The sequence below is a fragment of the Giraffa tippelskirchi genome, chromosome 7 (assembly GCF_054371585.1).
Source record: "Giraffa tippelskirchi isolate mGirTip1 chromosome 7, T2T-mGirTip1v1.2.pri, whole genome shotgun sequence".
Taxonomy (NCBI): domain Eukaryota; kingdom Metazoa; phylum Chordata; class Mammalia; order Artiodactyla; family Giraffidae; genus Giraffa; species Giraffa tippelskirchi.
In genome coordinates this window covers 15,398,393-15,416,097 of record NC_137281.1, presented here as the reverse complement: position 1 = coordinate 15,416,097, position 17,705 = coordinate 15,398,393, and the positions used below count along the sequence as shown (strand labels likewise).

The 17,705-nt window shown below is 40.5% G+C and overlaps 1 protein-coding gene across 1 annotated transcript in view; it reads left to right on the top strand.

The window, feature by feature from the left end:
* LOC145515678 (uncharacterized) overlaps positions 1-17,705 on the top strand; it is a 106,068-nt gene that overhangs the window by 54,189 nt on the left and 34,174 nt on the right. The window lies entirely within an intron of this gene.

Here is a 17,705-nt window from a genome sequence, read left to right as displayed (position 1 = left end):
AGAGCGTGTGTTATATGTGTCTTTTTTACTTTTCAAGAAATTTATGTCATATAAATATATAATATATATAACAACAAAATATGTATAATAATATTTTCCAAAAGTCTTGGTTCATAACAGGTTGCTAATCTTAAACAAAGAAAGAAACAAGATCTTGTCTTTCACCACAATTTGAGAAGCACTACTTTAAAAGACAAAAGATGGAATGGGATATTTACATAGTCGTCTTTGAAGAAACAGCTAATAGTTTTCTGTATTCTAGTTAATATAACCAAAGAAAAAAAATAAGATCAAATTTTTATCCTTAATGAAAATTTCAAGCCCAGCTATAATCTCTCTCTTGTAACATCCATATCTCCCCAGATAACTAAAGACCAAACCAGTGTCCTAAGATTGTGTAAAAGATAAATTCTTTATTCAGAGGTACCCCTCTTCCACCTCTAATGTTGGGGGCATCAGTCAGCCCATGGGACATACCTTATTTGTCTTCTTCTGCAAGCTCCACCACCTTTTATGTCTACCTTCACTTCACTGTTTTTTTTTTTTTCCAATCCATTAGTTTTATTTGGCTGTGTCAGGTCTTGTTGCAGCACCCAGGGTCTTTGTGGCGTCCTGTGGGATCTTTTGCACTTTAGCTCAGTAGTTGTGGCACACAGGTTTAGTTGCTTGAAGCATATGGAATCTTCTAGGACCAGGGACCAAACTCATGCTCCCTGCATTGCAAGGCAGATTCTCAACCACTACATCGCCAGTCCCTTCACTCCACTTCTGAGAGTGAGCTTTTTATTTAAAGATCAGACCAGTTCTGGTGTCTCATATTTCAAGTAACAGTTGTGACTTATTCTGTGCCTACAGTATTTGTCCTTTGAAGGAACTTCCCAGACATAGCAGAAATCACACTTGCCTGGTAGACACTAGGAGATCTTAGAAAGTTATTGTCCAACATGCAACAAGAAAATAAAATTTCACAAAGGTTAAGGCTGATATAAACATGTGACTTGAAGCAATTTGGAAATGAGGCAACTCTCATAGTATAGCTCTGTGCCAAGTTCACTTAACAGAGACTATATTGGGAGTATTACATAAAATGGCTGCTCATGTTGCTCTCAGGTGTCAAATTTAGTTAGAGGAGAAATGGCAGCTGGTTATCTGGGACCACTGAAACAGTCATTAATTATGCCCCAGAAACAACTCCTGAAGCTTTGCCTCGGCTTTGACACTCTGCGCTCTGCCCAAAGCCTGGTGCAGCTGACGTTCATCCGTGTTTGTTGGTCATGAAGTTATCAGTCGAAACTGCCACTGTGGCTAATATTTCCATAGGTTGCCAAGCTAAGAAAATGAAACTACTGAGACTGAGTTAGCAGTATCTAAAATTTAGAATTTTCATACACATACCTTCTGTATCAGTGTTCCCCAACCTTTCTGGCGCCAGGGACCAGTTTTGTGGAAGACAGTTTTTCCAGAGACTGGGGTGCAGGGAGATGGTTTTGGAATGATTCAAGTGCACTACATTTATTGTGCACTTTGTTTCTATTATTATTACATTAGTTCCACCTCAGATCATCAGGCATTAGGTCCAAGAGGTAGGTTGGGGCCCCCATTCTATAGGACCCAGCCAACCTACTTCTAGTTATTTATCCAAGAGTAGTGAAAACAGAGATCTACACAAAGACTTGTATACAAATGTTCATGGTACTTTTTTTCCTTTTCAAAAAAATATTTATTTATTTATTTGGCTGCACCAGGTCTTAGTTGCAGCATGTGGTGTCTAGTTCCCTGACCAGGGATCGAACCCAGGCCCCCTGCATTGGGAATGCAGAGTCTTAGTCACAGGACCACCAGGGAACTCCCATGGTAGTTTTATCTGTAACAGTCCCAGACTGGAAACAACCAAACTATTCATCAACAGGTGATTGGATACACAACTGTGGTACCCTAACTCAGCAATGAAAAGAAATAAACTGCTACACACAACAAGATAGATGAATCTCACAACATCTGAGCAAATGAAGCAAGATACCAAAGACAATGTATGAATCCACTTACATAGAGTTCTAAAACAAGCAAAACTAGGACTTCCCTGGTGGTCCAGTGGTTAAGAATCCACCTGCCAATGCAGGGGATACAGGTTCGATCCCTGGTGCAGGAAGATCCCATATGCCACAGGGCAACTAAGCCCATGTGCCATAACTACTGAGCCTGTGCTCTAGAGCCCGTGCTGTGAGCTGCAAATACTGAACCTCACATGTCTAAGGCCTGTGCTCTGCACAGAGACGATAAGCCACAGCAATGAGAAGCCTGTGCACAGCAACAAAGACCCAGCACAGCCAAAAAATAAATAAGTAATTTAAAAAATAAAGCTATAAAAAAATAAAACAAGCAAAACTAATCTACAGAGATGGAAGACAGAAGAGTGATCACCTCAGAAGAGGATGATAGTTATTGTCTGGGAAGGAGCCAAGGGAACTTTCTGAGGGAATGGAAGATATTCTATTTCTTGACCTGGGTGAGGGATACACACTTATGTGCCTATGATGCATACTTAAGATTTTTATTTTATTTTATATAAATTATAACTCAATTTTTAAAAAGAGAAAGTAAAAAAAAAAAAGAAATTAAAAGACTTTTAGTCATTAAGGAAGTGGGTAGGCAAGTTTTAGAGACATGACTCAGGGATGGAGTGAAGGATGAAGTAATGCTGGGTGAACAACCTGACACCTGTGGACTACTCAAGGGCCTACAAATATCTCAGACCTATGTGTATAGGCTTTAAAAACATGAGAACTACAATATAAAAATACCATTTATAGTCCAGTGTCTCTAAAATTCAATTTGATAGGTTTAATACTCAACGGAATTCTATTGAGATACATAAAAATAATTTTCATGTAGACTCTATGTGTTTTTGTACTGCATTTATTTGATTTTAAGTGTGCTGAAGCCTTCATGCATCCTTAAAGTTTATTTGAATGTTAAAGTAGTGATGACTTCATTCATTTCCTTTCTCCCCTCTGTGTTTTGTCTTCCTCATCGCACACTTTTGAGTTGAAAATAATCTTCTATCCCAGGGATCTTGGCTTCTGCCTTCTACATTTCAACTTGGTTCAACACACCCAGTTCCCATTCAACTCCTGCTAAAAGAGCTTTTCAACTAAGCCAAGTGGCAATCAATAGGACATGGAGTTCTTTTTTATTAAAGATCTTCTTGAACCTATTTCCTCTGGTCTACAGGCTCCGAAAGCATCCAATTTTCCCACAACAAGACTAATCAAAATATAGGGCCTTTGGGCAAACTTTGAGCCTATTACACTAAATCCAAAGAGAAAAGCCAATGTAATATGATTAAATAAAGCATGTGCCCATCCTTCTTACTTTAGCAAAACTATATATATATATATATGTGTGTGTGTGTGTGTGTGTGTGTATGTATTGTATATATATATAGTTTTAGTTTATACATATATATAAACCATCCTCCTTCCTCTCCATATAGAGTAATGGACCCTGTGTTCATCAGTCCTTTGCTTTGTTTTTATGCAGTTTTACTGCATCTATATGTTTTGATAAAAAGTATATTTAGTTGTTTTTTTTTTTACTTTCTAAAAATGTTGTCATTATATGTCATCACTGGAATTTACTTTTTCTTCTAATATTATTATATCACTAAGACTTTCTGTACTATTGTGTGTCACTGCAGTTCATTCATTTTGACTGCTATATAATAAGTATTTCATTGTGAGAGTAAAGCACTTTCTCCTGGGACTTCCCTGAGGATCCAATGGTTAAGAATCTGCCTGCCAATGCAGGGGACTCAGGTTTGATCTCTGGTTCCAGAAATATGCCACATGCTGCAGGGCAATGAAACCTGTGTGCCACAGCTACTGAGCCTGTGCTCTAGAGCCTGCTAGCCACAACTGCTGAAGCCCACTTGCCCTAGAGCCCATGCTCTGTAACAAGACAAGCCACTGAAATGAGAAGCCCGTGCACTGCAACGAAGAGTAGCCCCCACTTACCGCAACTAGAGAAAGCAGGAGACATGGGTTCGATCCCTGGGTAAGGAAGATCCCCTGGAGAAAGAAATGGCAACCTGTTCCAGCATTCTTGCCTGGGAAATGCCATGGAGAGAGGAGCCTGGTGGACTACAGTCCATGGGGGTCACAGAGTCACACAGCACTGAGCACGCACACACGCATACTCTCAAATATCTTTTTGTTGTTGGTTTCATCAAAAAAGGATCCAAACAGAGTCAACACTATGTGTTTGATTATTAAGTCTCTCAAGTTTTTTATTTTAAAATGTAGCTTATTTTTATTGAATTTAAATTTTCTGAATTTTGTGGTTCAAGTTTCTTTTCATCTAGATTGTTTCTCTCTTTGATCTCATGCCATTGACTTACTGAAACTGAAAAGATCAACTGTCCAACAGAATATGCAACATTTGGGATTTGGCTGATTGCTTCTTTTTGGCATTACTTAACTTTTCCTCTACATTTTCTGTAAATTAGAAGTTTAATTTTTTTGAAGAACTGCCAAACTTTTTCCTCAGCAGCTGCACTATTTTACATTCCCACCAACAATTCACAAGGGTTCCAATTTCTTCACATCCTTGCCAAACCTTATTTTCCATTTTTATATAGTCATCCTAGTCCATTTTTAAAGTAATAGTCATCCTAGTGGGTGTGAAGTGGTACCTCATTATGGTCTTGGATTTTTCATTTCTGTAATGACTAAAGAAGTTGAGTGTCTTTTCATGTTCTTGTTAGCTATCTGTGTATCTTCACTGGAGAAATGTCTATAAAGTGCACTTCCCAATTTTTGAATTGTTATTTGTTGTTAGGAATTCTTCATATATTCTGGGTGTTAATAATTTGTTTTAAATATCCCATTCTGTGGGTTGTCTTTTCACTCTCATGATAGTGTATTTTCATGCACAGTTTTTTATTTTGATTAAGTCCAATATATCTAGTTTTTCTTCTACTGTCTGTGCTTTTGGTCCCATAGCCAATCCAATGTCAGCTTTTCCCCTACAATTTTCCCTAAGAGATTTATAGGTTTTTCATCTTTTTTTGCTTGGTTAGACTCATTAGGGTTTTATCAACTTATTGATCTTTTCAAAGAATTAGCTTTTGTTCCCACTGATTATTCTCTATTGATTTCCTGTTTTCAATTTCAATGATTTCTAGTTCTTATTATTGCTTTCTTTCTGCCTGCTTTAGGTTTATATTGCTCCTCTTTCATTTGCTAAGGTGGGGGCTTAAATTACTGATTTTAGATATTTCTTCTTTTCTAATATAGAACTTTAATGCTGTAAGTTCTCTCCAAGTATTCATTTCACTGTACTCAATAAACTTTGATAAACTGTATCCTCATTTGGTTGAAAATAATTGTTTTATTTATAAATGTGTTGCTTAGGGCTTCCCTGGCCACCTGATACAAAGAACTGACTCTTGGGAAAAGACCCTGATGCTGGGAAAGATTGAAGGCAGGAGGAGAAGGGGATGACAGAGGACGAGATGGTTGGATGGCATCACTGACTCAATGGACATGAGTTTGAGCAAGCTCCAGGAGTTGTTGAAGGACAGGGAGGCCTGGTGTGCTGCAGTCCGTGGGATCACAAAGAGTTGGACACAACTGAACTGAACTGAACTGATGGCTTCCCTGGTGGTCCAGTGGTTAAGACTCCGCCTTGCAATGTAGGGGGCACCAGATTGATCCATGGTCCAGGAAGATCCCACATGCTGTGGGGCAACTAAGTCCATGTGCCACAACTACTGAGCCTATGTGCTGCAACTACTGAAGCCCGCACACCATAGAGCCCAAACCTGTGCTTCCTAACAAGAGAGGCCATGGCAACAAGAAGCCCTCTCATTGCAACTAGAGAGTAGCCCCTGCTCTCCAGAAATAGAGAAAACCCATGAGCAGCAATGAAGACCCAGTGGTGTCAAAAATAAATAAATAAATATTAAATGTGTTGCTTAATCTCCAAGTATTTTGTGACTTTTTTCCAGCTTTCTATTATTGTTTTATAGTTTATTTGAATTGTGGTCTGAGGCCATACTCTATATGACTTCTAGTCTTCAAAATGTGTTAGGTGTGTTTTATGGGCAAAAAGTCGTCTATTTCAGTGAATGTTTGAACTGAGTTGAGAAGAATGTGTACTCACCTGTTTTTGGATGAAGTATTCTATAAGCAACAACTAAATTCAGCTGATCAAGAGACTTCCCTGGTGGCCCAGTGGTTGAAACTCTGAGCTCCCAGTTCAGGGGGCCCAGATTTGATCCCTGATCAGGGAACTAGATCCTACATGCTGCAACTAAAAAGATGCTGCATGCTGCAACAAAGGTCTTGCACTTGGCAATGATCTCTGTCAGGATACATTTAACAGGAGGCTTCCTGTGTGCTGTTTTCAGTCTTGCATGAATTCTATGTTCCTTAACAGCACCTGAATACAGGTGCCAGAGAGCTGGCAAGCCGGCTTTCGGGGATAATAGAAATTCATGTATCTCATTCGTATGGAAATTCCATATGGAGAACAGCAGCCATTTATCTCCTCCTTTCTGATATATAAAGTTACTTTTACAACCCCCTCTCCAGAGAATAATTCTAGCCTCCAGCTTTCTAGATGACTTGTTAGATCTTTGATCCCTATCTTTGCTAAAAAGGGCTATCTGCTAAGAGAGTATATATATGCCCACAATATGTTGAATAAATGCCTTTGTTCCACCAGAGCACTGGTCACCGTGTCTTTCCTCATTTTCTCTCGCTCTCTCGCTCTCTCCCTCTCTCCGGTTCAGGCTGCTTCCACGGAGCACAGGTGTCTACCGTGTCTACTTATTTGCCCAGGGTTTCAAGATCTCTTCGAGAGGGCGCCCTGAGCCTGCGTAGACGGTGCTAGCTTTGTCCTAGAGTTATATTGGCATACTGTGTAAACCAGGGAATATCAGCCCCTTTTCTTCCCTCTTTTACTTTCTTATCTGTCGACTCTGTACCCCCAAGTTCCGGTCCATTAAAGGACCACATCATTGCCAAGTGCAAGACCTTTGTTGCAGCATGCAGGATCTTTTTAGTTGCAGTTCCTGCATGCTGCAACTAAAAAGATCCTGCATGCTGCAACAAAGGTCTTGCACTTGGCAATGATCTCAGTTCAGTTCAGTCGCTCAGTCATGTCTTTGCAACCCCATGGACTGCAGCACGCCAGGCTTCCCTATCCATCACCAACTCCTGGAGCTTGCTCAAACTCATGTCCATTGAGTCGGTGATGCCATCCAACCATCTGATCCTCTGTCCTCCCCTTCTCCTCTGCAATTAAGACCCGATACAGCCAAATTAAACATTTTTAAAAATTCAGCTTATCAATCCTACTATACATTTTTACTGATTTTCTGCCTGATAGATTTGTCAATTACTGAAAGTGGGGTGTTGAACTATCTTACAGTTCTATTAGTCATTTTTATTATGATAAAATTTACATTTTATCCATTTTAAAAGTGTACAACTCAGTGGCATTTAGTACATTCACAGAGGTATACAACTGTCACCACTAATTCCAGAAAAGTTTTATCACCCCAAATGGAAACCCCATGTCCATTTAGCAGTCACTCCCCAATCCTTCCTCCCCAGTGTCCCTGGAACCATTAATCTGCTTTCTGCTTCTATGGATGTGCCTATTCTGTGTAATTCACATTGATGTAATAATCATACAATATGTGGTCTTTGTTTCAGCTTCATTCATGTAGCATAATGTTTTTGAGATTCATCTATGCTGTAACATGTATCAGTGCTTCATTCATTTTTATGGCCAAATAATACTCTATTGAGTATTATTTTCAGTATTATTTTCATTCCAATCCCAAAGAAAGGCAATGCCAAAAATGCTCAAACTACCGCACAATTGCACTCATTTCACATGCTAGTAAAGTAATGCTCAAACTTCTCGAAGCCAGCCTTCAGCAATACTTGAACCATGAACTTCCAGATGTTCAAGCTGGTTTTAGAAAAGGCAGAGGAGCCAGAGATCAAATTGCCAATATCCGCTGGATCATCGAAAAAGCAAGAGAGTTCCAGAAAGACATCTATTTCTGCTTTATTGACTATGCCAAAGCCTTTGACTGTGTGGATCACAATAAACTGTGGAAAATTCTGAAAGAGATGGGAATACCAGACCATCTGACCTGTCTCTTGAGAAACCTGTATGCAGGTCAGGAAGCAACAGTTAGAACTGGACATGGAACAACAGACTGGTTCCAAATAGGTAAAGGAGTACGTCAAGGCTGTATATTGTCACCATGCTTATTTAACTTATATGCAGAGTACATCATGAGAAACAATGGGCTGGAAGAAACACAAGCTGAATAAAGATTGCTGGGAGAAATATCAATAACCTCAGATATGCAGATGACACCACCCTTATGGCAGAAAGTGAAGAAGAACTGAAGAGCCTCTTGATGAAAGTGAAAGAGGAGAGTGAACAAGTTGGCTTAAAGCTCAACATTCAGAAAACTAAGATTATGGCATCTGGTCCCATCACTTCATGGGAAATAGATGGGGAAACAGTGGAAACAGTGTCAGACTTTACTTTTTTGGGCTCCAAAATCACTGCTGATGGTGACTGCAGCCATGAAATTAAAAGACGCTTACTCCTTGGAAGGAAGGTTATGGCCAACCTAGATAGCATATTTAAAAGCAGAGACATTACTTTGCCAACAAAAGTCCATCTAGTCAAGGCTATGTTTTTTCCAGTGGTCATGTATGGATGTGAGAGTTGGACGGTGAAGAAATCTGAGCGCCGCAGAATTGATGCTTTTGAACTGTGGTGTTGGAGAAGACTCTTGAGAGTCCCTTGGACTGCAAGGAGAGCCAATCAATCCATCCTAAAGGAGATCAATCCTGGGTGTTCATTGCAAGGACTGATGCTGAAGCTGAAACTCCAATACTTTGGCCACCTCACGCGAAGAGTTGACTCATTGGAAAAGACCCTAATGCTGGGTAAGATTGGGGGCAGGAGCAGAAGGGGACAACACAGGATGAGATGGTTGGATGGCATCACCGACTCGATGGACATGGGTTTGGGTAGACTCCGGGAGTTGGTGATGGACAGAGAGGCCTGGCGTGCTGCAATTCATGGGGTCGCAAAGAGTCGGACACGACTGAGCGACTGAACTGAACTAATACACTATTGAATGGATATAGCGTATTTTGTTCACCCATTTTTTTCTGTTAGTGAACATTTTCGTTGTTTCTATCTTTTGGTTATGAATGCAGTTCAATCAGTTTTTGCCTCATGCATTTTGATCCTCTGTTCCTAGATCTATATACTTTAATGATTGTAATGATCCATAAGGTTTTCCATCATCTGGTGGCTCAGTGATAAACAATCCACCTGCCAAGCAGGAGATGCGGGTTCAATCCCTGCGTCGGGAAGATTCTCTGGAGAAGGGAATGGCAACTCACTCCAGTATTCTTGCCTGGAAAATCCCACAGACAAAGGAGCCTGGAGGGCTACAGCCCATGGGGTCACAAAAGAGTTGGACACGACTCAGTGACTAAACAAAAACAACAACAGAACACTGTTTTCCATAGTGGCTGTATCAATTTACATTCCTACCTATAGTGTACTAGAGTTCCCTTTTCTCCACATCTTCGCTGACACTTGTTATTTCTTGTCTTTTTGACAGTAGCCATTCTGATAGGTCTGAAGTAGTATCTAACCTGTGGTTCTGACTTGCATTTCCCTGCTGATCAGTAATGTTGCACATCTTTTCGTGTGTCTATTGGTCATCTGTTTGTCTTCTTGGAAAAATGCCTATTCAGGTCCTCTGCCCATTTCTCAATAGGTGTTTGTTTTTGCTCCTGAGTTGTATGAGCGCTTATTATATTTTGGATATTATCCTCTTATCAGATGTATCATTTGCAACCTCCCATTCAGTAGGTTGCCTTTTTGTTTTGTTGATGGTTTCATTACTGTGCAAACGCTTTTAAGTTTGATTAGGTCCTGTTTGCTTATTTTTGCTCGTTTCCCTTACCTAAGGAGACAGATCTAAAAAGAAAAAAAAAAAGGTTACTAAGACTTGCAAGAGTGCACTATGTTTTTCTTCTAGGAGTATTATGGTTTCAGGTTTTACAATATGTGTTTAATTAATTTTGAGTTTATTTATGTATAGGGTGTGAGAAACTTCTAATTTCATTCTTTTACAGGTCCAGTTTTCCAAGCACCACTTATTGAAGAGGCTATCTTTTCTCCACTGTATATTCTTGCCTCCTTTGTCATAGATTAATTGATCAGATGTGTGTGGGTTTACTTCTGGACTATTTTGTTCCATTGATCTGTGTGGTCTGTTTTTGTGCCAGTACCAACCATACTATTTTGATTACTGTAGCTTTGTAGAATGCTAGGGTCCCCCCCCCCCCGCCACTGCCCCACCAATACTTAAGATGTTTCACTCCATTCTCTTTGTGCTTACATGGTCTCTGGAGAGAAACCCAATGTAATTTTTATCCTTGTTCCTCCAACCCTGGCTTTTTTCAAGATTTTTCTCTTTGTCTTAATTTTCTCCAGTTTCAATATAATATACGGTGCTGCTTGAACAACATGGATTTGAACTGCTAGGGTGCACTTATACACGGATTATTTTCAATAAATATAGTATCTATATTTTCATTAATTTTGGAAAATTCTCAGCCATTGTTTCATTTTACAAATCTTTAAATTAAGTGTGGGGAAAGGTTTCTGTTCTAATAGAGATCACAATATGTGGAACCAAAAGAAGTAGGATTTGAGTCCTGATTCTATCCAGACTGTTGCAGCCTCTGGCCCTTGGGTGATTCATTTATCAATTCCCTTGTTTTTGAGGCAGAGATAGCAGTATGTGGATTTTTGACTGCTTTAGGGGTTGGCACCCCTAACCCTTGCATTGTTCAACAGTCACCTATACATAGGTGTAGATTTTTTGGTATTTCACTTGCTTGTTATTTCCTGAGCCTCCTGGATCTGTGATTTGGTGTTATTAATTTTGGAAAACTCTCAGCCATCATTATTTAGAATACATCTCCTTTATCTCTTCTCTTTCTGGCATCCCAGTTACATATATGTAACATCTTTTGTTATTTTCCCCATAGTTCTTGGATATTCGGCTGTGGCTCTGTTTTTTAATCTTTTTTTTTTTCTCTTTACACTTGTTTGGCAAATTTCTACTGACACAGCTCCAAGCTCATTGATTGTCTTTGACTATATTCAGCCCATTGATGAACCTATCAAAAATGTTGATGTCTAGCATTTTCTTTTAATCTTTTGTTAAGAGTTTTCATCTCTTTGCTTGCCCTACCTGTCTTGCATATTGTCTACATTTTCCATTAGAGTCCTTTAGCATATTAATCACAGTTATTTTGGATTTCATATCTGATAACTCCAAAATATAGCTCATATCTGAGCCTGGTTCTAATGCTTGCTTCCTCTCTTCAGACAATTTTTTCTTGCCTTTTAGCATAGATTTTAATTGTTTGTTGAAAGCTGTATATGATGTATTGGGTAATACGTGTCTGTGCTCAGTTGCTCGGTCACATACACTTTGTGACCCCATGGACTGTAGCCCACCAGGCTCCTTTCTCCATGGGATTTTCCTGACAAGAAAACTGGAGTGAGATGCCATTTTCTCCCAGAGGCAGGCATCAAACCCACATCTCCTGTGTCTCCTGCATTGCAAGCGGATCCTTTACCCCTAGTCACTGTGGAAGCACACTAGGTAATATAAACTGAAGTAACTAGACCTTAGTGTGAGATGTTATGTATATCTTGCCAGTAGCTGGACCATGTTTAATATTTGCTACAGCTATAGGTGCCAGAGGTTTCAGTTTTCTCTAGTGTCATTCAGTTCAGTTCAGTTCAGTCGCTCAGTTGAGTCTGACTCTTTGCAACCCCAGGGACTACAGCATGCCAGGCTTCCCTGTCCATCACCAGCTCCCGGAGCTTGTTCAAACTCATGTCCATCGAGTCGGTGGTGCCATCCAACCATCTCATCCTCTGTTGTCCCCTAGTGTCATTGTTTTTATTTATTTGTTCATTTATTATCTCTGGCTGCACTGGGTCTTCCTGGAAGCACACAGACTTTCTCTAGTTGCAGACAGCACGGGCTACTCTCCAGTTGTAGTGTTCCAGCTTATTATTCTGGCTTCTCTTGCTGCCAAGCACAGGCTGTAGTTGCATGGGCTCAGAAGTTGCCCTGCGCAGGCTTAGTTGCCTCCTGGCATGTGGGATCTTAGTTTGTAGACCAGGGCTTGAACCCATGTTGGATTCTTAATCATTGGACCACCAGGGAAGTCCCTCTAGTGTTATTGTTCCCCTCCCACGTTGTCTTTGGGTTTCCCCATATCTCCTTCTTAAATCAAGTCTGTATCTTGTGGCTCTTTCCATTGCCATCCACTGTTATTGTACAGGTGCCCTATCAAGGTGGTGCTAAGGTATGGGGGATGGGGAGCGTTCTATAATCTTATATTTAAAATCTCATTTTTTAATGCATCTGAATACTTTGGAAGTATTTCTCCGCTTTTTTTCCCCTTCTCCCTTTCACTGAGACAGGAAGATCAGAGGGGGCTGGCACTGGCTAGTTGCCCTTCCCTCAAAGAGATGAGGTTCTTGTAATCTAATTCGACTAGGAGAGCCGGCCTTTGTTATGGAGAACACTGTGTATTTCTAAAAGCTTGCCCATTCCTAGCCTACAAATGAGGGGCAGGGGTGTTTCTTAGATCTTTACCTTGAGAACCTGGTGGGATTCTTGGAGGTAAAATCCATAGAAGTGCAGGGGTTCTCTAAGGCTGGGCCCCCAGAGCTTCTCACATTCAAGTTAATCCACACTTCCCTTCAGCAATGCATCAAAATTATCATTTAGGTATTCCTAACAGTTAATGAGGGCTTCCTTGGTAGCTTAGCTGGTAAAGAATCTGCCTGCAATGTGGGAGACCTGGGTTCAATCCCCGGGTTGGGAAGATCCCCTGAAGGACGACATGGCAACCCACTCCAGTATTCTTGCCTGGAGAATCCCCATGGACAGAAGAGCCTGGTGGGCTACAGTCCATGGGGTCACAAAGAGTTGGACATGACTGAGCAACTAAGCACAGCACAGCACAACAGTTTATGACTCGTTAGGTAAGCTGACTGGCTGTTATCTAGATTTTCCATCTCTTCACAATTCAGGGTGGTGGTTTTCCCTGCCACCTCAATTCTCTGATAGGTTTAAGAAAAGTCGTTGATTTTCACAAAGTAAGTAAGTCTATGAGCTATTAAGCCATAAAAAAGCTTGGAGGAAATTTACACGTATATTTTTACATGAAAGAAGCCAATCTGAAAAGGCTACATACTATATAATTCCAACTATATGGAAAAGGCAAAACTATGGAAACAAAAAGATCAATGGTTGCCAAGGGTTGGAGTGAAAAAAGGAATAACAGGCATAGCAGAGAGGATTTTAAGGGCAGTGAAAACATCTGTATGATACTGTAATTGTGGATACATATGGATACATTTGTCCAAACCCATGAATGTACAGGGCTTCCCTGGTGACTCAGGCGGTCAAGAATTCACCTGCAATGTAGGAGACCGAGGTTCAATCCCAGGGTTGGGAAGATCCCCTGGAGAAGGGAATGGCTACCCACTCCAGTATTCTTGCTTGGAAAATCCCACAGACAGAGAAGCCTGGCAGGCTATCGTCACAAAGTGTGAGACACAACTGAGTGACTAACATTTTCACTTTTCATGAACATACAAACCAAGAGTGAATTCTGAGGCTGAACTGTGAACTTTGGTTGGTTATGATGTGTCAGTGTAGATCCATTGATTGTAACAAGTGTACTCCTCTGGTGAGGGATGTTGGTAATGGGGTGGCCAGGAGGTGCAAGGGGGCATATGGGAAACCACTGTACCTTCCCATCAATTATGCTGTTAACACTTCTCTTTAAAAGACTTTAGGGGGACTTCCCTGGTGATCCAGTGGCTAAGACTGCACTCCCAATGCAGGGGGCCTGGGTTCGATTCCTGGTCCCATATGCTACAACACCCGGTGCAGCCAAATAAATAAAACTTTAAAAAAAAAAAACTTTAAAAAATAATAGTAACAGTTGCAGGTTCCTAGAGTTGGCGGGGGGGGGGGTAGTCATTGATTTTCAGTTGGATTGTATTTTCTTCTCCTTGTTTTAAGGATGGGAGTGATGACTTCCAAGGTCCTTAAAATGTCAAAGCTGAAACCAAAAGTCCTGGATTTTAAAACTAGTGTTAAAACTTTAATTTCCACAGGACTTATACATTTCACATCCTTACCAGCAATGTTCAGTATTCACTTACTTGTATCATTACCAGCGCTGGATGTCATATATCTTCATAATTTCACAGCTGGCTCTGCAGCTATTTCTGTTCTTGTTTCTAAGTGCTAGCCAGCAGTGTGTGAAAGGTGATGTGTGTAATGCTAGATACCTGTCCTTAAAGTAAACTGATGTGCCTCTTTGCCCCCTACTCTCCTTGACTCCTGGGGATGTGAATGTGATAGTGTGCCATATTGGGCTGTGTGAATAAGACCTCCCTAGGAGTGACGGAAAACAAGAAAGAGAATCTGTACCAGTTCTGTACTGCCTAACTGCAGACTAATTATTGAATGTGAGGATAAAAAGATCAACTTTTAAAGCACTGTTATTTGAGGTCTCTTACATTCTACTGAATCTGTATTTCAAAACACTAGCTCTGTCTTTGCAAAGAGGAAGACCTGGGTTTGATCCCTGGGTTGGGAAGATCCCCTGGAGGAGGGTATGGCAATCCACTCCAGTATTCTTGCCTGGAGAATCCCCATGGACAAAGGAGCTTGGCAGGCTACAGTCCATGTGGTCGCAAAGAGTCCCTCTAACTGTAACAAAAAATGGACTTGAAAACTTTAAATCAAAGTCACATCAATCCTGTGAATTATACGCCGGTGTTTTCCAATAATTTCATTGTTGTTTTTAATATCGTTAAGTCAATTCTGCTATTCTGTTCCACTATATTTGTTTCCATTTACTCCCATTTTAACATTTTCTTTGCCCACTACTCTTGTTTCTGAAATCCTCCATCTAGGACTACTTATGTTACTAAATAGCATGCCAATACCCCTCCTCAGTTCTCCTTTCACATCCCTTTAGTCTTTTAACAATGAGTTTTTGAAGAGACCAGGCCAGATGTCAAACAGCAGTTCTTAGAGAGTGGTTGGAGAATCCTCAGGGATCTCTTAGGTCAAAATTATTTTCATAGTAATTTCAAGAAGTTTTTTCCTTTTTCACTTTCATTCTCTCCTGAGAGTAGTTTCCTGGTTTACGTAACATGCAACATTGCTACAGAATGAATGCAGATAGGAGAACCCAACTGTCTTTCATTAAACTATTAAAGGTATTTGAAAAATTATGTAATAATGCAATTGTCATTGTTTTTCGAATATACTTTTCATAAAATGTTATTGTTAAAATGTGACGAGTTTATTTATAACTGAATTTAAAATTTTTGTTTCAGTTTGAGGCTTGCTGTTGCAAAATGTCCCCATCTTAGGTCAGGTTCCCTGGGAGACAGAATCTGAAATGAAGCAGAATTGGGTGGAAGGTGAAACTGAACTGTGACAGGGTTGCAAACTCTCAGGGAGCTCTAGTACTGGGATGGCTCTTTGCACTTGCTCTAAACTGCCCTTAGGGAGGCAGTGTAGCCATGCATGATGCAGCTCTCTTCATCCAAGGGCAATTCTTACAGAGGAACTCAGTAGTGAGTTGTCAGCAGTCAAAGATCTTCAGCAGTTAGCACAGAGAGAGGGGAGTACAAGGCAGAGCTTACATTCTAGAATTCCCTTAGTGATCCAGCTGAAATGACAGATGGCAGGACTACAGCTGGAGATGACGCCCTTAACTTCTTTCCTGTCCTGCTTCCTTCATGCCTTTATCACTCTTTCTGGGAGCACTTCCTTAATAACCCACTTGTGTAGGAATTCTCATCTCAAGATCTGCCTCTGGCAAATTACAGGTAAAAGAATGTCCACAATACGACTCAATTCCATCCTCCTAACTTTACTCCCAAACGTTTCTCCTTAGTCTGCTGCATTTTTGTAGAAGGCAGTGGCACCCCACGCCAGTACTCTTGCCTGGAAAATCCCATGGACGGAGGAGCCTGGTAGGCTGCAGTCCATGGGGTCGTGAAGAGTCGGACACGACTGAGCGACTTCACTTTCACTTTTCACTTTCATGTATCGGAGAAGGAAATGGCAACCCACTCCAGTGTTCTTGCCTAGAGAATCCCAGGGACAGGGGAGCCTGGTGGGCTGCTGTCTATGGGGTCGCAGAGTTGGACACGACTGAAGCGACTTAGCAGCAGCAGCAGCTGCATTTTTAGCAACTGGTGACCATTCAGCTGGTGCTCTCCATAAAAATGTAGTTTTCCTTTATCTCTCTTTTCCTTATCTTTCATACCAGCAAACTTCAAATTAAGTCTGAAATCTACAATGGAAATTATCAGGCAGTAACAGTTCATCTGTATCCAAGTGCAGAGGGATTTATTGTGATTTGATTGATTTTTTTTATATGTTATCTCAGTCACTTAGACCTTATTTCTACTCTTCAGGATAGGAAAAAAATTAACTTACAGAGACAAGATCATCTTCTTGTTGACATACAGTAAAACAGCCTTCCTAGACTTGAGATTCAAGTTTACTCTCAGGTGAGATACTCGGGTATCTCACCCAATCAGCACGGCCACTCTTAGTGGGACAGGCTAAAAAGGCACCTGCTGCTGCTACTGCTGCTAAGTCGCTTCAGTCGTGTCCAACTCTGTGCGACCCCATAGACGGCAGCCCACCAGGTTCCGCCATCTCTGGGATTCTCCAGGCAAGAATACTGGAGTGGGTTGCCATTTCCTTCTCCAGTGCATGAACAGGAAAAGTGAAAGTGAAGTCACTCAGTCGTGTCTGACTCTTCACGACCCCATGGACTGCAGCCTACCAGGCTCCTCCGTCCATGGGATTTTCCAGGCACGAGTACTGGAGTGGGGTGCCATTGCCTTCTCCGAAAAAGGCACCTAAGGTGGTCCTTATGAGTGTAAGAGAAATTTTAAAAATTTCTGTTGACTCCAAAGCTATGTAAAGAATGGGACAGAAAAAAAGTGAGATATGAGCCAAATAAAGAAGCATGAAGAAGAAAATGAGAGTGAAAAATGAGTTTAGATTTCCCCCCCAAAATTTTGCAACTAAAAATACTTACACAGATTTTGTTGTATGTGTAAAACATGAACTTTGAAAAGTACTTTTAAAAAAGTCTACAAGAAAGCGTGCTTGCAAAATTGGACTTACTACAAAACCCATGAAAGAAGAGATTATGAAGTGACAACACATTTAGATATTTAAGTTTTGGGAAAGTGCTGATTTCATAAATATCAGTGCCTGCTATTTATAATTCTAAGTCACTTTCAATCTTCAAAAATGACTAATTGAAGTAAAACTGAGCTTAGTCATGCTTGTACTTCATAAATTTAATCTGAGAATGATTTAATTTTGTAAAATTAGCTTCAAATAAATGTAACTGACATTCAAACATTCAAAGCTAAAGATTCCTTTTGAACAACATTCCCAATCATAATCACCTTTTTAAAAAGACACTAATTGTTATCTGTGCATCAAATAATACTGCAGAGATGGTACAATAAAAAAAAAAATACCTGAAGGG